The sequence below is a fragment of the Cupressus sempervirens genome, chromosome 10 (genome assembly GCF_028749045.1).
Source record: "Cupressus sempervirens isolate cs-2001-9-10 chromosome 10, ASM2874904v1, whole genome shotgun sequence".
NCBI lineage: Eukaryota > Viridiplantae > Streptophyta > Pinopsida > Cupressales > Cupressaceae > Cupressus > Cupressus sempervirens.
The window spans coordinates 305,853,157-305,876,482 of NC_143127.1; positions in this window are offsets into that span (position 1 = coordinate 305,853,157).

The following is a 23,326-nucleotide window of genomic DNA, read 5'->3' on the forward strand; positions in this document are numbered from 1 at the left end:
TTTTAAAAAATGGGTACCCATTTCTAAAAATTTAAAATTTTATTTTTTGGGAGGATTTTGTATGCCAATTTGACTTTTTCAAAATGGGTACTTGTTTTTAAATTTCAAATAATGGGTACCCTTTTCTTACAACATTGGGTGGGATTTTTTTCTCCTACCTCAGATTTTGGTTCGAGATAGGCTTGGTGAGACCAAGCCTATGCCTTGACATCTCAAGATTTGGCTAAGGCATTGAACTAACAAATTCACACCTTGCCATAATTTTTAGAGGGTCTTCCCAATCAAATTCTTTTATGAAACAAAAACTAATTAGAGCTCTTAGTGTCCTAATTTCAAAAATATAAATTTTATGGTGATATGATTTTTTTTACTATTTTTGCATTATTTTTTAATTAAAGGTGGTACCTAAATGTAAAATAGAGTAGTTCACTAAAACTTTAATAACATTTTTATTTTATAATCTTTTTAAAATTAATTTATGTCATCAATCTACATACAATTCTTTTGAGGTTAAAAAAAATAGAATTTTTGAAAAAAGTGAAATTTTGATCAAATTATGATGTTTGTACATGAGAGGTTTAAAAATTTATCTTTATAGCCAATTAATAATTAATAATTAAAGAAATATTCAATAAAAAATTAAGGAAAAATATTGTCATCAAGCTTAGGTGTATTAGGTAACTCCTTTAAAAGGATTTACGAAAACTCATTTATTTCTGTCAAATTATGGTGTCCGTACACGAGTGTGCTATGGTCTTGAAATAGGTATTTTGAAAAAGTGGTTTTTAAAGATCCATGCTAAAAATAAAATCTATCATATGGGTACACAAATAAATTACATATTCAAAAACTAGATTCCGAACACTAAAAATTTTATTGCTGAAATTTTTTTTAATTCAATCTCTAAATGCCTCAAATTTTGACATCAATTGATAAGAAATTTCAAAAATAGCTAAAACACTTCCACTTTTTTTCCAAAAGTGAGACCCAACTTCTTGCACTTACCCAAATCCTTCAAATACTTAGTCTGGCAAATAAAGATTCCTTCTTTATTTTGTATAATCTGTAATCCTAGAAATATTTCATTTCTCCTATCATACTCATCTCAAATTCTTTCTTCATCTCTTCAATAAACTTGTCACTTTCATCATCATTTCCTCCAAATATGATAGCATCAACAAATATTACCAAAATCATCAAACCATCACCAATTTCTTTCTAATAGAGATTACTATCTATCATACCTTTTCTATATCCAACTTTGTCAAATGCTTGTCCAATCTTTCATACCAAGTTTTGGGTGTTTGCTTCAAGCCATACAATGCTTTCTTCAGTTTGCATACTATGTCCTTATCATCTATCAAAGGAAAACCTTTAGGCTACTCAGTGTACACTTCTTCTTCAAGTTCTCTATTAATAAATGCTGACTTGATATCCATCTGATACACTTTGAATTTCTTTTGTATTTTTTATGCTAAGAATAATCTTACTTCTTCTATTCTACCCACTGGAGCATAGGTATCATCATAGCATATTCCATGTTGCTATGAGTAACCTTTACATACCAACTTTTCCTTGTTCCTTACAACTTTTCCTTTCTTATTCATGATGTTCCTAAATACCCATTTAGTTCCTATCACATTTTTGTCTATTGATCTGGGGACCAGTTCCCATGTCTCATTCTTTACTATCTAATTCAATTCCTCTTTCATACCTTGTTTCCAATAGACACCTTTACATACTTCATCTACATTCTTAGGTTCAACTTGAGATATCAAATGTAGTTCTTCATTGACTCTGTTGTTTGTCATCTCACCTTTATATTTGCTTCTGATGATCTGCTTGGATGGGTGATTCTTTATCATATTCTTTCCCAAAGTAGCAGGTACTATCTCAACTCTTGGATCTACTGAAGGTTTTGAGCTTTTTTCTAGCCTTAACTCTCCTTCATTTTGCAAATCATTGTTAGTCTTAAGAAATACCTCATCATTCCTTGGTGTAGTAACAACATCATCATCTAAATTGTAATCAATTATTCTCTCTTGTATTCTAAATTTCTCATCAATTCTCACATTTGCATTTTCTATAATAGTCTTAGTTCTTAGATTATAAAATCCATAAGCCTTTCTTTTCAATGAATAGCCAAGCAACATACCTTCATCACTTCTAGCATCAAACTTACCAATATCATCATCTCTTTTGATATATAACACTTACTTCCAAAAATTCTAAAATACTTAACGGTAGGTGAGTGACCAAACCATAGTTCATAAGGGGTCTTGTTTGTGTCTTTCTTGACTTGCATGCTATTCATAGTGTAGATTGTTGTATTCATAGCTTCTCTCCAAAACATCTTGGATACATCATTCTCTACTAACATAGCTCATGTTGCTTCTGTATTTGATATGTTCTTTCTCTCTACAATGTCATTCTATTCAGGGGTTCTTGGAGCAAATAACTCTCCTTTGATTCCATTTTCTTCACAAAACATGTTAAACTCATTCCAAGTAAATTCTCCTCTATCTAATCTTAAACATTTAATCTTTATACCAGATTCATTCTCAACTCTATTCTTGAATATCTTGAACTTATCAAATGTCTCAAATTTCTCTTTAAGAAATACAACCTACGTCATTCTAGAAAAGTCATCAACTAGAATCATAAGATTGCTTTCTCCATAGAATCCTTTAGCCTTCATATGACCACTGAGATTTGTGTGTACAATCTCCAATTTTGTTGTCGTAGTAAACTTCTTCTAGGGAAAAAGACTTTTGTTATGCTTTGCCAACACATATTCCTTGCAAATTGTGTTAGTAGGCCTTACAATCTTAGGCAAATATCTAACTACAAACATACTACTAGTCTTCACAATACTATCAAAGTTTATATGATAAAATATCTTATGCCATAACCAACTATCATCTACCTTTGTAACCAAAAATGTCATTTCAGTAAGATTCAACTGAAATACATTAACTCTAGATCTTGTTCCTATTCCATTTACCTTTTCCATCTTTGTCTTTAATCATGCATGTCTTCTCTATGAAAAACAATGGATAACCTTTGTCCAATAGTTTTCCTACACTCAAAATATTATGCTTCAAACCATCAACAAAATATACATCAATGTTAGTTTTACCATCAAGAGTTATAGATCCAATATCTTTAACTTAGCATGTTGCATTGTTTCCAACTCTGACAATGCCTCCATCCTAACTTTTGAAGTAAAAAAACTTGTTCATATCACCAGTCATATGATGTGAACATCCACTAGAAATTATCCAATCAAATTTATTTTCAACCTATGACACCAAAGCTACTTTCTCTAGACTTTCTTCTTTAATTTTCACAAATCCAATTTCATCATCACTAGCACTTACTGCTTGTTCATCAGAATCATTTTCTTCAATTCCATACAAACACTATCTATCTTTTTGTAATGTCCCTTTTCCCTTTGTATTTAATAAGATAGATTTTGAGTATAGAATCATATAATCTTTCCATTTTATTTCCCATATTATGATCCCCTTACCAAAATTTGCATTATATATATATTCTAAGAGTCACACCTTTTCACAATATAATAATTATATTATATTAATAATAATATATTTATATGAATTATATATTTATATTAATAAGGTTAGTTTATATTAATATAAAATATATTATATTAATATTTTCATTATAACATATATTAATTTAATAATATATCAATTATATTATTAGATTATAATACTTTATTAATATAGCATGTTGCTAAATTACAATATATCTTAATCATAATTATATTATTATATGATTATAATATAATATTGCTTTTTGAAATATTATTATTTTAATATCTTTATTAATATTACTTTATATATAATATTGATTTATTATATGCTAAAATGGAGATATCACAGTCATCCCCCCTCAAATTTTCTTGTCCTCAAGAAATTGATTTGATCCTTATTAATTCATAGTCTGGATTCATTCTCTTTCCTACATATGTGTTAGGCACTTGCAAAGTAGACATGTTAGTATATAATAGCATGTACAAGAACATAAGAATGGAGACACAAAGTAAACACATTAATGCATGAAGACGTGATGCAACACAAGGTAGACACAAATGCATGAAGACATGAAGAAAACACATTGTTGCATGAAGACACAATGTAGACACATAGTATACATGTTAGAATCTAACTTAAAAATTGAAATAAGAAAAGGATAAGGAAATTTTTTACCACTTTAATCGTGAATGTTGTGCTCCTTTCCCCTATCTTGAAATAAAAAGTTCGATTGAAAATGCATATTTTCTATAACTAGTACTATAATAGAGTGTATAATCCATAGTGGATGGTAGATTTATTGCGGCTCTAAGTTTGGACACACTCAGCTTGGGGCTCCCTTAGAACTTAGTCCATATTGGGATTCATTTTGCCCCAATGCGACCAATTTGCTCCTCCCCCTATGTAAACTCCCTACCCACTAAGAACATGTTTAGTTTTGATGTGGATGGTGCATTTTTATAATTGTTTCCCTTGCATTAGGTCCCATGATGAATGGAAGATTTACTGTGGCTCTATGTTTGGACATGCTCAACTTGGGGCTCCCTTAAACCTTAGTCCATATCGGGATTCATTTTGCCCCAATGTGACCAATTTACTCCTCCCCCTATGCATGCTCCCTATCCATCATGTGACTAATACAAGAGTCATACGATCTTTACTAATATTAAATTTATAATTGTACATTTTATTTCAAGATTAATAAAGGTCTTATTTATTTAAATTTATTGTTACATGGTGAAAAGAATTATAATCCTATATATATGTTAAAGGTTATATTTCACCATTACATGGAAAAAAGAGAAATAATCCCATATATGAAAAAGGTTAAGATTGCATAACTTAGAAAATACCACCTCACGATCACTATATGCCTATAATTCCTTAAGCCCTAACCAAGAAAACATTGTATGGTTTAAGATGCGTTGATTTGTGCTCACGGTCACTAAGTGTAATCTGACACTTCCTTCGAAGAAGGTACTTTAACTTGCTATGTTATATATTTAATGCTTTAAATCTAGCTCACAACCATCTTCCTCCCCTAATACTATGGACTTCATGTATTGTGATACTACCTCAAAGTATACTTCATTGATGGTTCTACATTGTCTTCAATTGTTGGTTATTTGAAGTTAATGTACAGTCATTTTTCCTAAATATATGGTCATGAGTCCTTAATACTGAAAGTTGAATCCTTTATTAATATTGAAAGCAACTTGGGCCCATTTCTAGTTCGTAGCCATATTCTTTGAGTTGATTCTCAATAATATTAATGGCATTCTCATTCTATTTGTACAGTTTATTACAGTAGCCTAGAAGTTCCCAAAAAGATATAGCATCAATCGTCATAAATTCCAAGGCCTCTACTTCTTTAACCATTGATGTTGCTTAGCTGCTGAGCCCTTCTACAAATAGATTTAATGATGAATCTATTGGGAAGATAGTGACATCAAGTGGGACTCCATTTCTATCCACTACTTCTGTTTATCTCCTCACTATGAATGGTTAAATTATATGATACATCCCTAATTCTTAGAATCTTCAAGAACACAATTTTCAACAAAATACAATCTACTTTATAAAAAGTTTCACCCATTCACTAAAAACATTTCTGTAGACACAAGAACCTAAGATGACAATAGTATGGCTCACAATCCAAGTGTGAAGTGCTCATCATTGGTGGACAGTAACGTGGTCATAATGTAGACTGGTTGCTATATTTATTGTGATACAATCCTTTGTAGTGATAAAAAAATCTTATAAGTTAGTAGGATACACCTCTTTGATAAAAATTTTGTATTTTTTTGCACAAAATTTATACGATGGCAAGATCGAAGCTCTGATACCATTTGTAATGTCCCTTTTCCCTTTGTATTTAATAAGATATATTTTGAGTACAGAATCATATAATCTCTCCATTTTATTTCCCATATTATGATCCCCTTAGCAAAATTTGCATTCTATATATATATAGACACACACACACACACCTTTTCACAATATAATAATTATATTATATTAGTAATAATATAATTATATTAATTATATATTTATATTAATAAGCTTATTTTATATTAATATAAAATATAGTATATTAATATTTGCATTGTAACATATATTAATTTAATAATATATCAATTATATTATTAGATTATAATACTTTATTAATATAACATGTTGCTACATTTAATTATATCTTAATCATAATTATATTAGATTATTATTGTTATTATACAATATATATGATATAGTTTCTATGATTATAATATAATATTACTTTATAAAATATTATTGTTTTAATATCATTATTAATATCACTTTATATATAATATTTATTTATTAAATGCTAAAATGGGGATATCACACTTTTCTAGGTTTGTAATTTACTATATACTTTTCTCTCTTTTAGGACACTTAGATGCATAATAACCATATTCATCACAAGTCCAACGTTTAAAGATTTTCTTAACTCCTTTTTCTCTTCTTACCAGAAGGTCTACTCCTTCTTCAATCTTTCTATCATCCTCGGATATGTTGTTACTAGCAAAATCTCCTCCAACACTTGTGCTCCTTGATAAACTAGGTTGAATATTCAAGGAACTTAAAGTTTTCTCTATTCTAGTTAATTCTATGGACTATCTAAGCTCATTCTCAACTACTTCAAGTCTTCCAAGCAATGTCTCCTTTATGAAATTTTTTGTATAGGATATCAACAACTATATCATTTGAACTGCTAGCTTAAATGGTGGGATTAAGCTCTTCAATATCTTCCATATAACCTCATCATCTTCTTTGGTTCCTCCTTAAGATCTAATACCTACAATATTTTTTTATATTCTAGCTACAAATGTTCATACATATTCATCTTCCATCATATTATCATCTTGAAATGCACAAATCCAACTTCGTAAACTCAATTTCTTAGAATGTTCATCACCTTCAAAACTGGTTACCAAAGCTTTCTAAATCAAATGTGAAGTAGCAAGTGAGTTTACCTAATTGTATTCAATTTTAGGAAGTGCAGTCAATAGGGTTTCTCTAGCTCTCATGTCAGATATAAAAAGATCTCTTTTTGCCTCGGTACAAGTTTCCAAATCCTTTTCATCAATCATTGTCTTTGCTAATTTTGTCAAGATCCAATATCTAAGACCTATACACAACATATGTGTCTTCATATTTTCTTTCCTACTGTCATAATTTGTTCCATCAAACTTTGGACTATCTTTCCTAAACATGTTCACCATGGTTTTGGGAACTATTGTTAGAGCCCTAGATTGTATTCTAAAGTGGTAGTGTGAACCTTTAAGTGACAAATTTGATATGGTTTGGGGATATTCTCTAGAGGATAACATAATTTTGGATTTGAATGCTTTTGGATAATTTAGTCTCAGTCATCCTAAAAGTCATTATTGGTCAAGAGGATAATGTGGACTTTCTAGAAACATGCTTGGAACCCAAGGATCCTACCAAAGGTTAACTTCTCTTGGTGAGTTTTTCTACACGGGAGAATTCTCACAATCAACAATCTAAAGAAAATGAGCATCTAATTTGTGAACCAATAGAATCTGTGCAATAATGAGGAGGAATATATTCCCTACCTTCTAATACACTAACCCTATGCAAATTCTATATGGATGGATAATTTGAACATGTTTGGGCTTTATTAGGTCTTTAATGATGACCCCCAAAAGATTATCTTCTATTGGGAGGCATCATTTTCTCACCTCCTCACTAAGATTTTATGGAAGGTTTTACCCCTAGGGTAAGTGCACCAAGTTGTGGTGCCAAATGAGGGGGATAAGTGGACACCTTATTCTTGAAATCAGCAATTTCTGAACTTCAACAAGAATTTGAAGATACTTGTGATTAAAATTTTCAGATATGACAAAAACAAAATTCATAGTCCTTTGAATCTACTTTCTAAATTACTAATTTTTTTTTCAAAATGGTTTAGTTTTAGGTCCTCATAAAAGGGGACCACAGAAAGTGGTATTGTTTATTCAAAAAAAAAAATAACACAGTAAAAAGTGTGGCCCTCCTAAAATTTTAACCTTTTTTTTGAAATTCTTTAATCAGTCTGGTCAAAAGTTACTTAACACTATGTAGTTTATCCTAGATTTTTTGGGTAATTTTATAATGTGTCCTTTTTTTAATGAATTTTTTAACTAGACCCATCCCAAAAATGTGAAATATCTGTGTGCTCCCCCTAGAAATAATTGAAAACTAATCTAAAATAAAAACTTCTTTTTTTCAAACTGTGTAGAATGGAGTCTAGTTTCAAAAAAACTAAGTTGTTGCAAAATTTGATGAACGAGCTAAAATCTATAGCCTAATTAGTACATGGTTGTTTTTGAAAAAAAAACAACATCTACTCAAAAGAAATTATAGATGAAAGGCTTGAAATAGTTCAAATTAAAAATAAATTATATGGTTATATAGCTAACATAGAGACCTACAATGCCATGTAACTTGATCTTATCGATGCCCAACCATGAGGAATCTTGAAGGAGAGCACACAAGAAAAATCAATCATTTTTTGTATGTTTGTAGCAAAACACGTCCCAAACCTGTTTATAAACTCCAAACCTTTAGGTTGGATCTCTAAGGAAAAACCAAGCCTTAGGCTTGGTTTTAATGCAAAGATTTGAATGGCATGTATGCCATATAGCATGTGCATGCTATAACACGCATGTGCTATTTAAAGTATTTGAATTTTGGTCTCAATAGCATGTGTGCGTTATAGTGCACACGCACTATTGAGACCTAAATAGTGCATAGAGGAGGAAGAAGAGATGGAAAGAAAGAGAGAAAGTAGGGGATGGGAGAGGGGAGAGAGTAGGGGATGGGAGAGAGAGGAAGTGAGAAAGTGTAGGGGTGGTAGAGAGAGTATGGGATGGGAGAGAGAGGAAGTGAGAAAGAGTAGGGGTGGTAGAGAGAGTAGGGGATGGGAGAGAGAGGAAGTGTGAGAGAGAGTAGGGGTGGCAAAGAGAGAGTACAGAATGGGGGAGAGAAATTGAAAGTAGGGGATGGGAGAGAGAGGAAGTGTGAGAGAGAGTAGGGATGGTAGAGAGAGAGTAGGGATGGTAGAGAGAGAGTATAGGGTGGGAGAGAGAGATTGAGAGTAGGGGATAGGGAGAGAGATTGAGAGTAGGGGATGGGGGAGAGAGAGTAGGTGGTGGTAAACAGAGTAGGAGAGGGAGAGCAAGAGAGAGGAGGATGGGAGTGCATGTGTGTGAAAGAAAGAGAGTAGGGAATGGGAGAGGGGCAAGAGAGAGTAGGGGATGGGAGAGAGAGTAGGCAATGGGAGAGGGAATGGGAGAGCGAGAGAGAGGGGGTATGAAAATGTGTGTAAGAGAGAGAGAGAGGAGAGAGAGTAGCAGATAGGAGAGAGTGTGAAAATGTGAGAGAGAGAGTAGAGAGGGAGAGAGTGAGTGAGAGTGAGAGAGAGTAGGCAGTGGGAGAGGGAAAGCAAGTGAGAGACAAAGTAGGGGATGGGAGAAGAGAGAGGGGGGATGTGTGTGTGTGTGTGTGAAAGAAATAAAGTAGGGAATGGGAGAGGGGAGAGAGATAGTGAGAGTAGGATATGGGAGAGAAAGAGAGTAGGCAATGGGAGAGGGAGTGGGAGAGGGAGAGAGAGGGGGGATGAGAGTGTGTGTAATAGATTGAGTAGGGGATGGGAGAGAGTGTGAGAGTGTGAGAGAGAGTAGGGGTGGTAGAGAGAGAGTGAGAGTAGGGGATGAGAGAGAGAGAGAGAGTAGAGAGGGAGAGAGTGAGAGAGAGATGGTAGGTAGTGGGAGAGGGAGTGGGAAAGAGACAGAGGGGGAATGGGAGTGTGTAAGAGAGATAGAGTAGGGGATGGGAGAGAGTAGGTAGTGGGAGAGGGAGTGAGAGAGGGGGGGGGGAATGTGAATGTGTGTAAGAGAGATAGAGTAGGGGATGGAAGAGAGTGTGAGAGTGTGAGAGTAGGGGGTGGCAGAGAGAGATGGGAGAGAGTGTGAGAGAGAGTAGGGGATGGAAGAGAGAGAGTAAGAGTAGGGGATGGGAGAGAGAAAGTAGAGAGGGAGAGAGAGTACTAGAGAGAGAGAGATAGTAGGTAGTGCAAGAGGGAGTGGGAGAAAGAGAGAGAGACAAGGGATGGAGTGGAAGAGGGAGATAGAGAAGGGGAATGGGAATGTGTGTAAGAGAGAGAGAGTAGAGGATAGGAGAGAGTGTGAGAGTGTGAGAGAGAGTAGGTGGTGGCAGAGAGAGATCATACAAGATGGGAGAGATAGAGTGAGAGTAGAGGATGGGAGAGTGTGAGAGAGAGTAGGGGATGGAGAGAGAGAGAGAGAGAGAGAGAGAGAGAGAGAGAGAGAGAGAGAGAGAGAGAGAGTAAGGGATGGGAGAGAGAGTAGAGAGGGAGAGAGAGATAGCATGCAATAGGGGAGGGAGTGGGAGAGGGAGAGGGAGAGATATGGGGGGATGGGAGTGTGTGTGTGTGATAGATATAGAGAGTAGGGGATGGGAGAGAAGAAAGTGGGGGGATAAGAGTGTTTGTGTCTATGAAAGAGAGAGAGTAGGGGATGGGAGAGGGGAGAGAGATAGTAGGGGATGGAGGATAGAGAGTAGGTAGTGGCAGAGGGAGAGATTGAGTGTAAAGGATGGGAGAGATTGTGAGAGTAGGGAGAGGGAGAGATAGAGGGGGATGGGAGTGTGTGTGACAAATCTAGAGAGTAGGGGATGGGAGAGAAGAGAGAGAGGGGGCATGGGAGTGTGTGTGTGTGTGTCTGTGAAAGAGAGAGATTAGGGGATGGAAGAGACTGTTAGAGTGTGAGAGAGAATAGGGGGTGGTAGAGAGGGTACGAAAAGGGAGAGATAGAGTGAAAGGATGGGAGAGAGTGAGAGAGAGTAGGGGGTGGAAAAGAGGGAGAGTATAGGATGGGAGAGACAGAGTGAAAGGATGGGAGAGAGTGTGAGAGAGAGTAGGGAATGGAAGAGAGTGTGAGAGAGAGTTTGGGATGGGAGAGAGAGAGTAAGAGTAGGGGATGGGAGAGAGAGAGTAGAGAGGGAGAGAGAGATAGTAGGCAGTGGGAGAGGGATTGGGAGAGGAGGAGAGAGGTGGGATGGGAGTGTGTGTGAGAGATCTAAAGAGTAGGGGATGGGATAGGAGAGAGAGAGGGGGGGATGGGAGTGTGTATCAATAAAAGAGAGAGTTAAGGGGAGGGGAGAGGGGAGAGAGAGTAACCTGAGAGAGAGAGAGAGAGAGAGAGAGAGAGAGAGAGAGAGAGAGAGTAGCGAATGGGAGAGAGAGACTAGGTGGTGGGAGAGGGAGTCGAAGAGGGAGAGAGAGGGGAGGATGAGAGTGTGTGTAAGAGAGAGTAGGGGATAGAAGAGAGTGTGAGAGAGAGTAAGAGGTGGTAGAGAGAGAGGATGAGATGGGAGAGAGAGTGAGAGTAGGGGATGGGATAGAGTGTGAGAGAGACTAGGGGATGGGAGAGTGTGTGAGAGAGAGTAGGGAGAGAGATAGAGAGAGGGGGATGGAAGTGTGTGTGATAGATCTAGAGAGTATGGAATGGGAGAGAGTGTGAGAGAGAGTAGGGAGTGGTAGAGAGAGTACAAGATGGGAGAGACAGAGTGAAAGGATGGGAGAGATAGAGAGAGAGATAGTAGGGGGTGGCAAAGAGAGAGAGTATGGGATGGGAGAGATAGAGTGAAAGGATGGGAGAGAGTGTGAGAGAGAGTAGGGGATGGGAGAGAGTGTGAGAGAGAGTTGGGGATGGGAGAGAGAGATAGAGAGAGTAAGAGTAGGGGATAGGAGAGAGAGAGAGAGTAGAGAGGGAAATAGAGAACTTGAGAGAGAGATAGTGGGTGGTGGGAGAGGGAGTGGGAGAGGAGGAGAGAGATGGGGGATGGGAGTGTGTGTGAGAGATCTATAGAGTAGAGGATGGGAGAGGAGAGAGAGAGGGGGGATGGGAGTGTATATCTATAAAAGAGAGTTTAGGGAATGGGAGAGGGGAGAGAGAGAGTAGTTAGAGAGAGAGAGAGTAGTAGATGGGAGAGATAAACTAGGTGGTGGGAGAGGGAGTGGGAAAGGGAGAGAGAAGGGGGGATGGGAGTGTGTGTAGGAGAGAGTAGGGGATGGGAGAGAGAGTAGGAGGTGGCAGAGAGAGAGAACGAGATGGGAGAGAGAGTGAGAGTAGGGGATGGGAGAGAGTGTGAGAGAGTGTAGGGGGATGGGAGGGAGAGAGAGAGATAGTAGATAGTGGGAGAGGGAGGATGGGAGTGTGTGTGAGAGATCTAGAGAATAGGGGATGGGAGAGGAGAGAGGGTGAGAGAGAGAGAGTAGGTGGTGGTAGAGAAAGAGCAAGTGAGAGAGAGTAGTGGATGGGAGAGAGGAGAGAGAGTAGGGAGAAAGAGAGAGAGTAGGGGATAGGAGAGGGTAGGCGATGGGAGAGGGAGTAGGAGAGGGAGAGTGAGAGAGAATAGGTAATGGGAGAGGGAGAGTGAGAGAGAGAGTAGGGGATGGGAGAGGAGGGAGAGACTCAGAGAGTAGGGGATGGGAGAGGAGAGAGAGAGTAGGGAGAGAGAGTTGGTGGGATAGAGAAGGATATAGTGCAGACGCACTATGTGAAATCACCCAAAAATAGTCAAAAAGCAATTTTGGGGTCCATTTCATCCATTCTCTACTTTTGGTCTATTGTGCATTCTATTATTTTGACAGAAATCATGTGTTTCAAAATAGAAAACACTATTCGAAGACTTTTTGAAGGTAGCAAACACCAAATTCAATCATTCGATACATGATTTGAAGACTTTTTGAATATTCCTTGTATAGAAAAGGTTAGTGCAATCCTTTTTAAATATTTTTTCTTGATATATAGATACAAATTTGATTATAATTTGACATGTTGTTTTATATAGTGAATTCATTGAAATTTGTTTGTTTGAATAAAACGTTATTTCGAAATGGTTAGAAATTTGACAAGTTGTTTGATATATATTGCATATTCATTCAAATAATTGTAATTTTTATATGTATTTGAATAATTTGTAATTTACACATTGTAAGTAATTCAGATGTTTGAATAATTTGACATGTAGAAATCATCATCATGCCAAGGAAGAAACAAAAAACTCAAACAAATGAAGATAGGGAGAGAGATTTGCCAATTAAAAGAGATAAAATGAAACTATTTCATGAACAAAGAAAATTGCAAAGCAATAATGAAGAATTGACTTTTGAAGGAGATCAAGAACCACTAGTACAAAGAAACAAAGAGGAAGAATTGGAAAGACAAAGAGAATGAATGAGACGATTATGCTCAAGAAGACAATTGAATTGTAAAGCTACACCATCTTCTAATGTTGGAGTCATATCATCCTCTCATGTTGAAGAGACACTAATTTGTAGATCCGACGATGTATACACTCCATCAGGTCATGTTGAGGGCACAACATCAACACATCAAGTAGGTGATATTCCATCTTTTGCATCTTATTGCCAAGGCACATCATCTTTGATTCAAGGTATGCAATACACTCAACCTTATGTTGATATTCAAAATGTTGAGGGAATGGAAGAGATTATAACACCTTCTAGAATTCATTTTAGAAGACCAAAATATTTGATTAATATTGATACTAACATTTTGAAATCAATGCCTGACAAGATTAGCAAGTGTACTTGTCAAAGAAAAGTTAATTGTATGTGGAGATTATTTTTTGAAGAATTAAATATTGCAAGTCAATACCAATTATTTGTTGAAATGATGAGGAATTTGAAATTTAGGCCTATCATGAAGATTCTTGGGCTAAGAAAGATGGACAATTCAAATGAAAAAAGCATTGTAAAGAATCTAATGAGTTCTTATGACAAAGTGGGTTCTAAATCACACACCAAAGATAGTAATATTACAAGATGAGTACTTACATCAACAATAGTAAGTAGCCAAATGAAGAAAGCTTGACTCATGAGAAAGACAAGAAAAACATTTAAAATTTGTAGAGGTACTCTAACAAGAGCCATGCTAAGGCATGAGAGATTGCAAGATCCAACAAAAAATGAGTTATGGACATTTAGCGGTAGACTACCACAAAAGGATAAAGAAATTAGTGAAGCTTTGAAATCTTTGATCAAAGATTTTTGAAAAATAACATGTATTTCCCCTAATCAAAGAGATGTTGTAAGAAGGAGGATTGGTAGCTAAAATTGCAACCCATATGTGAAACTTTTCTTGGACTCAACTTAGACACAATTTTTTGCAAAATTTATTTGTATGTATCCTCAAATTTGAATAAGTCAAGGATTTTTTGAGATGGGTAAAGCTTTTTATATGAAGATAAATCACACATGCACAACTTGTTGTTGTAGGATACAAATTGAATTTTCTAACCATTTTGGTGTTTTTAGGCATATATGCATGTTTTTGCATTCTAAATTTGTTTTGCAGGATTGCGACATGAATGAGCCACCAAGATCTTCAAGGGAGTTCATATCCAACATTTTATGTGAAAAAGGAGATTGCCAACAATTTCACAAGACATCATGCTTGGATGGTATGTGCTTATTTTGTGGTTCTTTGCAACTTTTTTAAACTTGTCAACGTATGGATAGTACACATGCAATTGGAAATGAAATAGTAAGTTACAAAAAATTTAAGCTAGTGACATATGCTCTAAAAGATGGGAAATTGGCTAAAAGATGTGATTTATTCATTGAAAAGATTCTAGTGTATGAGTTCATGAAGATTTTTTGTGAAAAGATTATTTACAAATATGCGAGGCATACACATAGAGCTCGATGATTGGATTCACAATTCAAGTTGTGCAAAGATATGTTTCCACTAGATACCATTGTTTTAGTTGTAGATTTCACAAAGAACTACACACTAAACTACAAAATGAGGTGCAAGAAAACTATTATACTTCTCAATAGGTTTCCATATTTGTTCACATAACATTCATGCATTCACCTACAAGTACAGAGGATGACAGGAAGATTTTTAAGGAGTACTATTTTTACATCAATGATGATCAATCACATTCTACGGAGTTCTTACATGGTTATTTTCAACTATTTTATGGAGATTTGGCTAATAGGGGGATAACATATCATCAGCACATTATTTGGTTAGACAATTGCGCATCTCAATTCAAGAATGCATGGATGTTCAATTGGTTGAGTAGGATGCACAAGTTGTGTAGAATTCAATATATGTGGAATTTCATAGAGGCTAGTCATGGAAAGGGAGAGCACAATGGTGCAGGTGCATGCATCAAAAGAGCCCTGGCTCATGAATAACTAAAGTACAAAGATGGAGCAATATTGATAGATGAAAAATCTATTATAAAGTGGTGTAATGCTACAATGGGTCCATTTAAGGAAGGTGAGTCTATGGTTCATAGATTTTTTTGGTTGATAGATAATACTAACATTGCACCATATTAGGATTATTGCACACTAACAAGATCTAGTGATTTGCACTCTTTTAGAAGCACTGATGTATGTTCAAGGAGTATCCACACTGAAAAATGGCATGCTATTGTCCATCATGTATAGAGGAAAATTGGGATGATTGTGAGTCAACTGAATGGGTGGACAAATGGGATATACAAGTTTTGGACCCAATTGACACCTATCATCCCCCACAAGTATTGAAAATGGTAGAGATGGATTCATCTATTGAGTTTGACTACTTGTTTGATCTAGTGCAATCTAGTAATATATGTATTTATATATCTTTGTAATTTCAATATATAACTTTATAACTTTTACCTAAGTATTTTCTAAATTAATGACTGCATTTTGTACATTTGTCACTACAGGCCATGTTTTTGCTATTATTGCACTTGAAGACAATCAAGAAGGGATAGATTATTATTTGTGTCATTCTGTCCAAGACAAAAAAAAAATGGATCACTCGATTGTAGATGGTGAAGGTTTACAGTACCATGTTGGTGTAATGGTTGTAACTAGCACATGGCTTAGACGATATTCAATGAAGAACCCTAACTTGTGGTTGTTCAAGGATTGGCAAACAGAGAGGAAGATTCTTCATTATTAAAACCTTGTTGTCGCATCAAATATCCACTTGATAAAATATGGTGGAAAACCACATAATAATATTCTTTGGAAAGTTCACAAGTCAGACCACGAGGCAATACTTGAGACATTAAAAAGTAGAGCAGATCCAATTGGCTCATTAGATTGAATAGGAAGAGAGGGAGAGAGAAAGAGTGATCAATTCTAGGATCCAAATACAATGTTGCAACCTCTCCCCCAAGACTATCCACATGAAAAGGTGGGTATTGTTATTATGTGTAATTAATGAGATAAGTTTAAACCACATATTTAATATTTTGATTTTTTTAGGATCTAGATACATCAAATTTGAATTTATATAGTACCCATTTTTAGATTACTCATTCGAACAAGTGAAAGTTTAGAATTTGTTGTTTAGATCAAAATGTAATGAAAGAACATGATAATTGTTAGAATGTGAATTCTTTATGATGTAAAGTCATGATTGTGTCCATGTAACCAGAAACTTCAAACTGGCGAAAGCAAGGATACAATGGGAGAAGTTTTCAATACTCATCAAGCAAGGGTTATCATACAACTTAGAAAGAAAGGATTTGTACAAATGGATAATTCTTAATGATAAGCTAGATTCAATTTTTGTCATTCTCTAATTTTAGTGGATTAATCTTATCTTAGATTTTTTACTATGCTAATTCTTCATTTGCAAGTCACCAAAGAAGAGGGCTAATAAAGTCCAAGCACCAGTGATAAAGGGTGAGATGCGAAAATCATCTACAAAATGGTATTATCAATCCACATCCTCAATATTTATTAGTTCTTTTTGTTCAAGTACCATTGTTTTTTAATCATCTTATGCCTAAGATTGCAGAGGATCACAATCATAAAAAAGTAGGAAGGAAAGTAGGTCTCGATCTAATGATAATGGGGTAGTTACAAATATAGTTCTCTCTAAGGATAATGTTGGTTAGCCGATGTATAAGTTGACAAAACCAAAATACTTTTGATATTTTGATATTTTTGGGATGTTGTTTCCAATAATGTCAACACTTGCTGAAACCAAATATTATGAGTGGAACTTAGTAGTTTTGTTTAAATATTTCTAGATCCATAAAAATAGTCAATGAAAAATACATTTAAAGAGGTTTCTTAGATTGTGCACATTAAATATATCCATGTCATATTTTTTGAAATTATTCCATACTATGATTTTGAGGTGACCATTTAGTTAAGCAATAAAATGATATTAAAAAAGAGGTGCAAAATAGAGATTCAAATACCACATCTTCTCATAGAAAAAAAAAAGGAACTGTGAAGTGTAGATATATTGACCATAGTAGACATGTAGTTGTGTAGTCAAGAGAAAACTACAAGAGTCTACTAAATGAGATCAATAACTAGGTGGGTGCAGGGGGGGTGTGGGTGAAGCAATACCTGCTTCAAAAGCTACCATATTTGCATAAGAGATAGTAGATCAACCTCTAACCACACAAGAAATGGTAGGAGACGTGACCACAGTAGGAACAACATCAGATCTAGCAACAACCATAACAGGAGGGGCCTAGGAACCCTGATAGAGGAAGCCATAACAATATTTTCTGCATGGAGCTTAGCTACAGTAGAGGTAGCCACCACAACATGACCCTCCCACACACCATCATAGGAATAGTGAGCCGGAGTTGAAGCATCATAGACAAGAGGAAAATTTTCAAAAGTGTCATCAGCAGGAGCCATTTTTCCAAGTCATTTATGACTAACTCCTAAGTTGATGTAGCCTTAATTTGTACATTTTTGGATCAAAGGGAGGGATTTCTCATGCTTTTCTTCTCTTGTGTGCATGTGGGATAGTTTTACTTTTGTTTCTTGTGTGCTAGACCTATTCTTTCTTATTGATGACACAACCACTTATAATAATGATTCATATAAAATATTGTAGTCATTGGTACTTGTATAAATACATTAGCTATAGTAAAATGTAGAAACTCAACCTTCACAATGATCGGTTATTGACGATTACACCATTTGTAATAACTATATATGACATCTCCTTAATGTGATTAAGGTGTTAAATAGTTAAAGTATCCTTTGATTATGCCTAAAATATTGATGTAGGATGATTCATTTATTATATAACCCTAGATCTTCCTCCCAACATCATAAACTACCATCTAATAAAGAGGTATTGTTTCTTAAAAAGATAAACAAGGGGATAAATGGGCTAGGTCAACCCATTTGATATGCAATTCTAGTTGACCAAACTATAAATTCTAAAGATTCAAACACAGTAGTATGTCCATCCATTTACTTAATACAATGGAGAACTATCCTTTTTCTTCATTTCCAAAGATGATTATAGGTTCATCCAGACCATTCTGATAGCATTTGAAAGATCATACATATCCACTTTAATATTTTCCATCTAGTAACCTATACTCATCTATCCTAGTCAAACACTTCCTAAATAAAAATACAAAACCATAAGTACTAATGGACTTATTTTAATAGTTGAAATGAAATAAAAGTTATTTACATTAATATATTACAATTTTGAGAACAAAAAATTGATATTGTAGTAAAAGAAAGGACAAATAATATTTATGTTCTTTCTTAAAACCTTAGTCCTCACTTTCTACAACATATAATATATTCCTTTGGAAAAATCATTATGAATATGTATTTATAAACCCATATGGTTGAAGTTAATCTATTTTTCAAACCTAAATAAATCTTAATTTTAACATCACCAAATGAAAATGGTGGCCCTAAAGCTTAATAACATATTGTAATAGTTGAGAAACACAAGAAGTTTCATTTAAAAGAACATTATGAATGCATATTCTTGAACCATATTGAAAGAAGTTTAATTTTGGGATCAAGCAATTTATAGACCCAAAGTAATCTCAATTTTAATAAATCCTAATGAAAATGGAGGCCTTATAGCTTGTACATAAATTAATAAATTAATGGCTTAGAAACATAATAGCTTGTACTTTGAGAGTGAAGACCACATGTAAGGTCAAATGAATCCTTAGTGCCATTACAAGCCAGCATGCCATTTGAACCAAAGGTCATTTTTGGTCAATCTAGGTTGTTTTAGGAGGGAATAGGGAATTTATAGTTTCCTAGGAGGTTTTAGATGCATTAGTAGTCATTTGGAATGATTTAGAAGCATAGGTGGGCAATTGGAACAAAAATTGTCAAAAGAGCAAAAAATTTCAAAAATGCAAGAAAGGTTGCTAAACAACAATTTTTGCAAAATAAGTTGTCAAACTATTAGGGAGTTTTATGGTCATCACAACAATTCAAAAAGTAGTTGTGACCATTGGAGGAGATCTATTTAAGGTTTCCACAAGTGGAGAAACCCATTGTACAGACTGATGAACAACAAACATTGAATAAAACTTAGAATTTTTTCTTTTTTTTCTATTGTTCTAATTTTGTATGGCTTGTACAGATTGGTAGTAGTGAAAGTTTCATATGTTTGGATATAAGATTGAGTTACTGTTCCATTTCATTTGGTTTGAAGTCTTTATCTTACATACAACAAAAGTTACATCAATTTTTGTAGAGGTTGGTCAGATTTACCCTAAATCTGAGGGTTTCTTCAAGATGGCCTCCTAACTTACAAATCCACTATGGGATTTCAATGCCAGTTTGGGGAATGAAAGTTAGGAGAGGGTACTTTAAGATGGTAGAGATTCAGAATTGTAGGAGTAGGGTACCTACTTTTACCAGCAAGCCCTAGATTGAACATGGTCATATGTCTAGTCTAGATTTGAAGAAGAAAGAAGGTTTAGACTTCCAAACTAATTAATTTGACCTAGGTGAAAGGTGGAGGAGGATTAATTGTATTTGAAGAAGAGTTCCAAAGGGTAGAGCTAGGTATGTGACCCAAAGTGGGGTAACTCAGCCTAATCTAGCCAATTAGGTCTATGACTCAAAGTGGGTGTAAGTTGGTACTAGAATAGAGTCTGAGTTTGATCCTTTGGAATCCCTAAGAGGTGGTTGAGGGGTGTCTAAAGAAGTGAAAAGATAGTGTGTTCCTTTGCAAGGTTTGGGAGTTTGACCAAGAAAGCTAGGATTAGCCCTATTAGGAATGTTGGTAACAATTATGCAAATTAGTTGTTGGGTGTTGGAGAACTTCAAAGTTTGGAGTTTCTTGTTGGACTAGGTCCATAGAAACCTTTTCTATTAGGAAAGTTTAGTTATAAACCCATTTAGGAAGAATTTTCTTTTTAGGCCTATTGGAAAGTGGAAAGAGGGCACAATTTTGGGCTTTGGTACCTAGAAACCTCTTGGAGTCAAATTAACTTCATATTGTGAAAGAAACTTTATATTTTACTATCAAGAGATCTACTCATGTGATTAGTCCAATATCTATTGAGAGAGAAAGGAGGATTGATGAAGGAACTTCATAAAATTCTTCAAATATTTAGGTCAATAACCTTTGCAAGTTATACTTTTATTATTATTTACTGTATTGTTGGGGGGGGGGGGGGTGGGGGTGGAAAGGTTAGGTAGGAATAAGAAAAATGTTGGTTTCAATCCACAAGGATAGACCATGCACCCAACTTCTACAGTGTGATACAATGACAATGCTAATTTATTAGCATTAATTCATACAAATAGACACTTAGCAACTTGAACCAACACCCATGGATGATGGATTTTCACAAACTAGTACTCTTAGCATGTTAAGGGGGTTCAACATAACACCAAAACTCAGTAATCAAGGCCCAAAAACAACCAAAACTCAGATTTCAAAGTGCTATCCAAATAATGCAGCACTTAGCATTAATTCTTGCAACTTCAAACTTGACTCAACTCCCCAAAAATGGTGGATCCTCACAAAAAGAGTTGAACAACATGATCAAGGATTCAATATGTTAGTAAAACCCAAGAATCAAGATCAAACAACATGTTAAACACAAGTTTCATTGCACTATTGAGAATGCAGCAATTAAGGCTACTAGCCCATCCCAAGACAAAAAGTACAATAATTATAAAAACTTCCAAAGGACCTACAACTAATTGGCATTCTAAATATAATTTATGTATTTTGTCAAACCTTCAAAAGGACAAGTGTTGGAACCAATTACAAGCCTCTCAAAATTGAATTGTTCTACGGGCCTAATTCCTTCAATTAGGTCACATTTATGAAGGAAGTACTAAAAATCAAGTTAGAGGAACCAAACCAATGCATCCAATAGTTATATGAAGACAAGGGAAGGTAGATTCCAAACTTTTACTTACTAGTTCAAACTCCAATGCATGCAAATCCACAAACTTCATAATGCTGTAGAGTTGTCACATGAAGATGCCAACTCATTTGTGCATATTTCATACAACCACCATCATCTCCAGCCCAAAAACCACCAAAATATTAAAGTAAATTGGACAACCTCCCATTCCACCAAAATTCAGAATTTTACAATGGTGGAAATGGGAGAAATCAACATTTTTGTACAAAACCCTAGGTAGTGAGGGTTTGCAGACAACTTTCACTAAAAACCTTATAACTTCAGCCTCCCAACATTTCAAGAGCTCAAAGTAGGCTCATTTGAAAGGTGATTCAGCAACCTTAAATAAAATCCAAACTTTTTGTGCCCTTTGATCCACATAGTCTGTACAATGTATAGAAAAATAGTCTTTTGTAGGAAAATGATAGTTTTCTTTATTGATTTCAAAGCCAAATGTACATCTATGTCTTCCACCCACCTGTAAGGGCTTATGAAGACCTTCCTCCAACTGGTCCAACCAATTTACAAATGTTGTGACCATTAGGGGAACCTTTACAAACAAAAACCATAATTATTGCATAAAAGTTCCATTATTGCTCTAGTTTACAACTTATTTACATTTTATGACTTTATTAAGACTTATAAGGATTCTAAGACCTCCTATGACTTCTAATAAGACCCTAGGAGACTACTAGACCCCTATGACCTCATGAATCAACTAGTTTATAGGAATACCAAAGTTGTCAAGGGTTCACACAATAGGGTTAGATTGCAAGAAATAAGCAAAAATGCTAAAATTAAGTTTGGAAAAGTCCTAGAAGACCTTAGAGCCACTATTTTTCCTAGGAGAAGACCTTATGACTCCTTGGTTTGATGGGGTGCTCCTGCACCAAGGGGGAATTTTTTAAATTAATAGATTAATTTTAAGGAAAAATAAACAAAATATTAATTAGGAAGTTATTATAGCCTGTTGGTTATATTGTTGAAAATAAATCTTTAAAGAGCCATTACATGGCAATGTATATCATTAAATAAAATTGGAAACATATATATTATGGATTTCAACATATTCTTTCTCCCATCCCACCCCCTCACTCATTCAAGAGGCAATCATGATGCCAAGCCTCATCTTCTCTTAACAATGAATAATATATCAATTTCCCTCTTTTCTTTTGGGACAAAGATACCAAACCCTAACTAAATAGATATAAAAGTAGATATCTTCTGAATAAAAATGTAATCATTAATTAATAAGTTCAATTCGGATGATGGGTCATCAATGGCACTTAATGGATCATCATAAATCCATACTCCTTTACACTTGGAAACTTCACTCCACACCCAAGAATGGTGGATTTTCATAAACTAGGATTCTCAGCATTATAAGGGGTTCAACATGATAGTAAAACCATATAAGGGGTTCAACAATATACTAAAACATGGGTTTCTTGGCACTATTCTGATAATGCAACAATTAAGGCTACTAGCATGTCCTAACGAAAAATGTGCAATAAGTATGAAACCTTCCAAAGGATCTCCCAAACCAATTAGTATTCTAAATAAATTTTATTGAGTTTGTTAAATTCTCAAAAGGACAAGTGCTGAAACAATTTTTAAGCCTCCCAAAACTAGAATATTCTATAGGCCTAATTCCTTCAATTAGGTCACCTTAATGAAGTAAATACCAAAAATTTAATGGAAAAGACCAAACCAAAGAATCAAGAAGTTAGATTAGGACAAGGGAAGGTAGATTCCTAAGTTTCACTTACTGGTTCAAACCTCAATGCATGCAAATCACCAAGTTTCATAAAGTAGTAGAGTTGTCACATGAAGATGCCAACTCATTTGTACATATTTCGTACAGCCACCATTTGTGCATATTTGTCATTTGGAATGTTTTAAAAGAATTAGGGGGCAATTGAGTTAAAATTTTTCAAAAAGAAAAATAGTTGCAAAAAGTGCAAGAAAGTTGCAAAATGCAAAAAGTTGTTAAACAACAATTTTTGCAA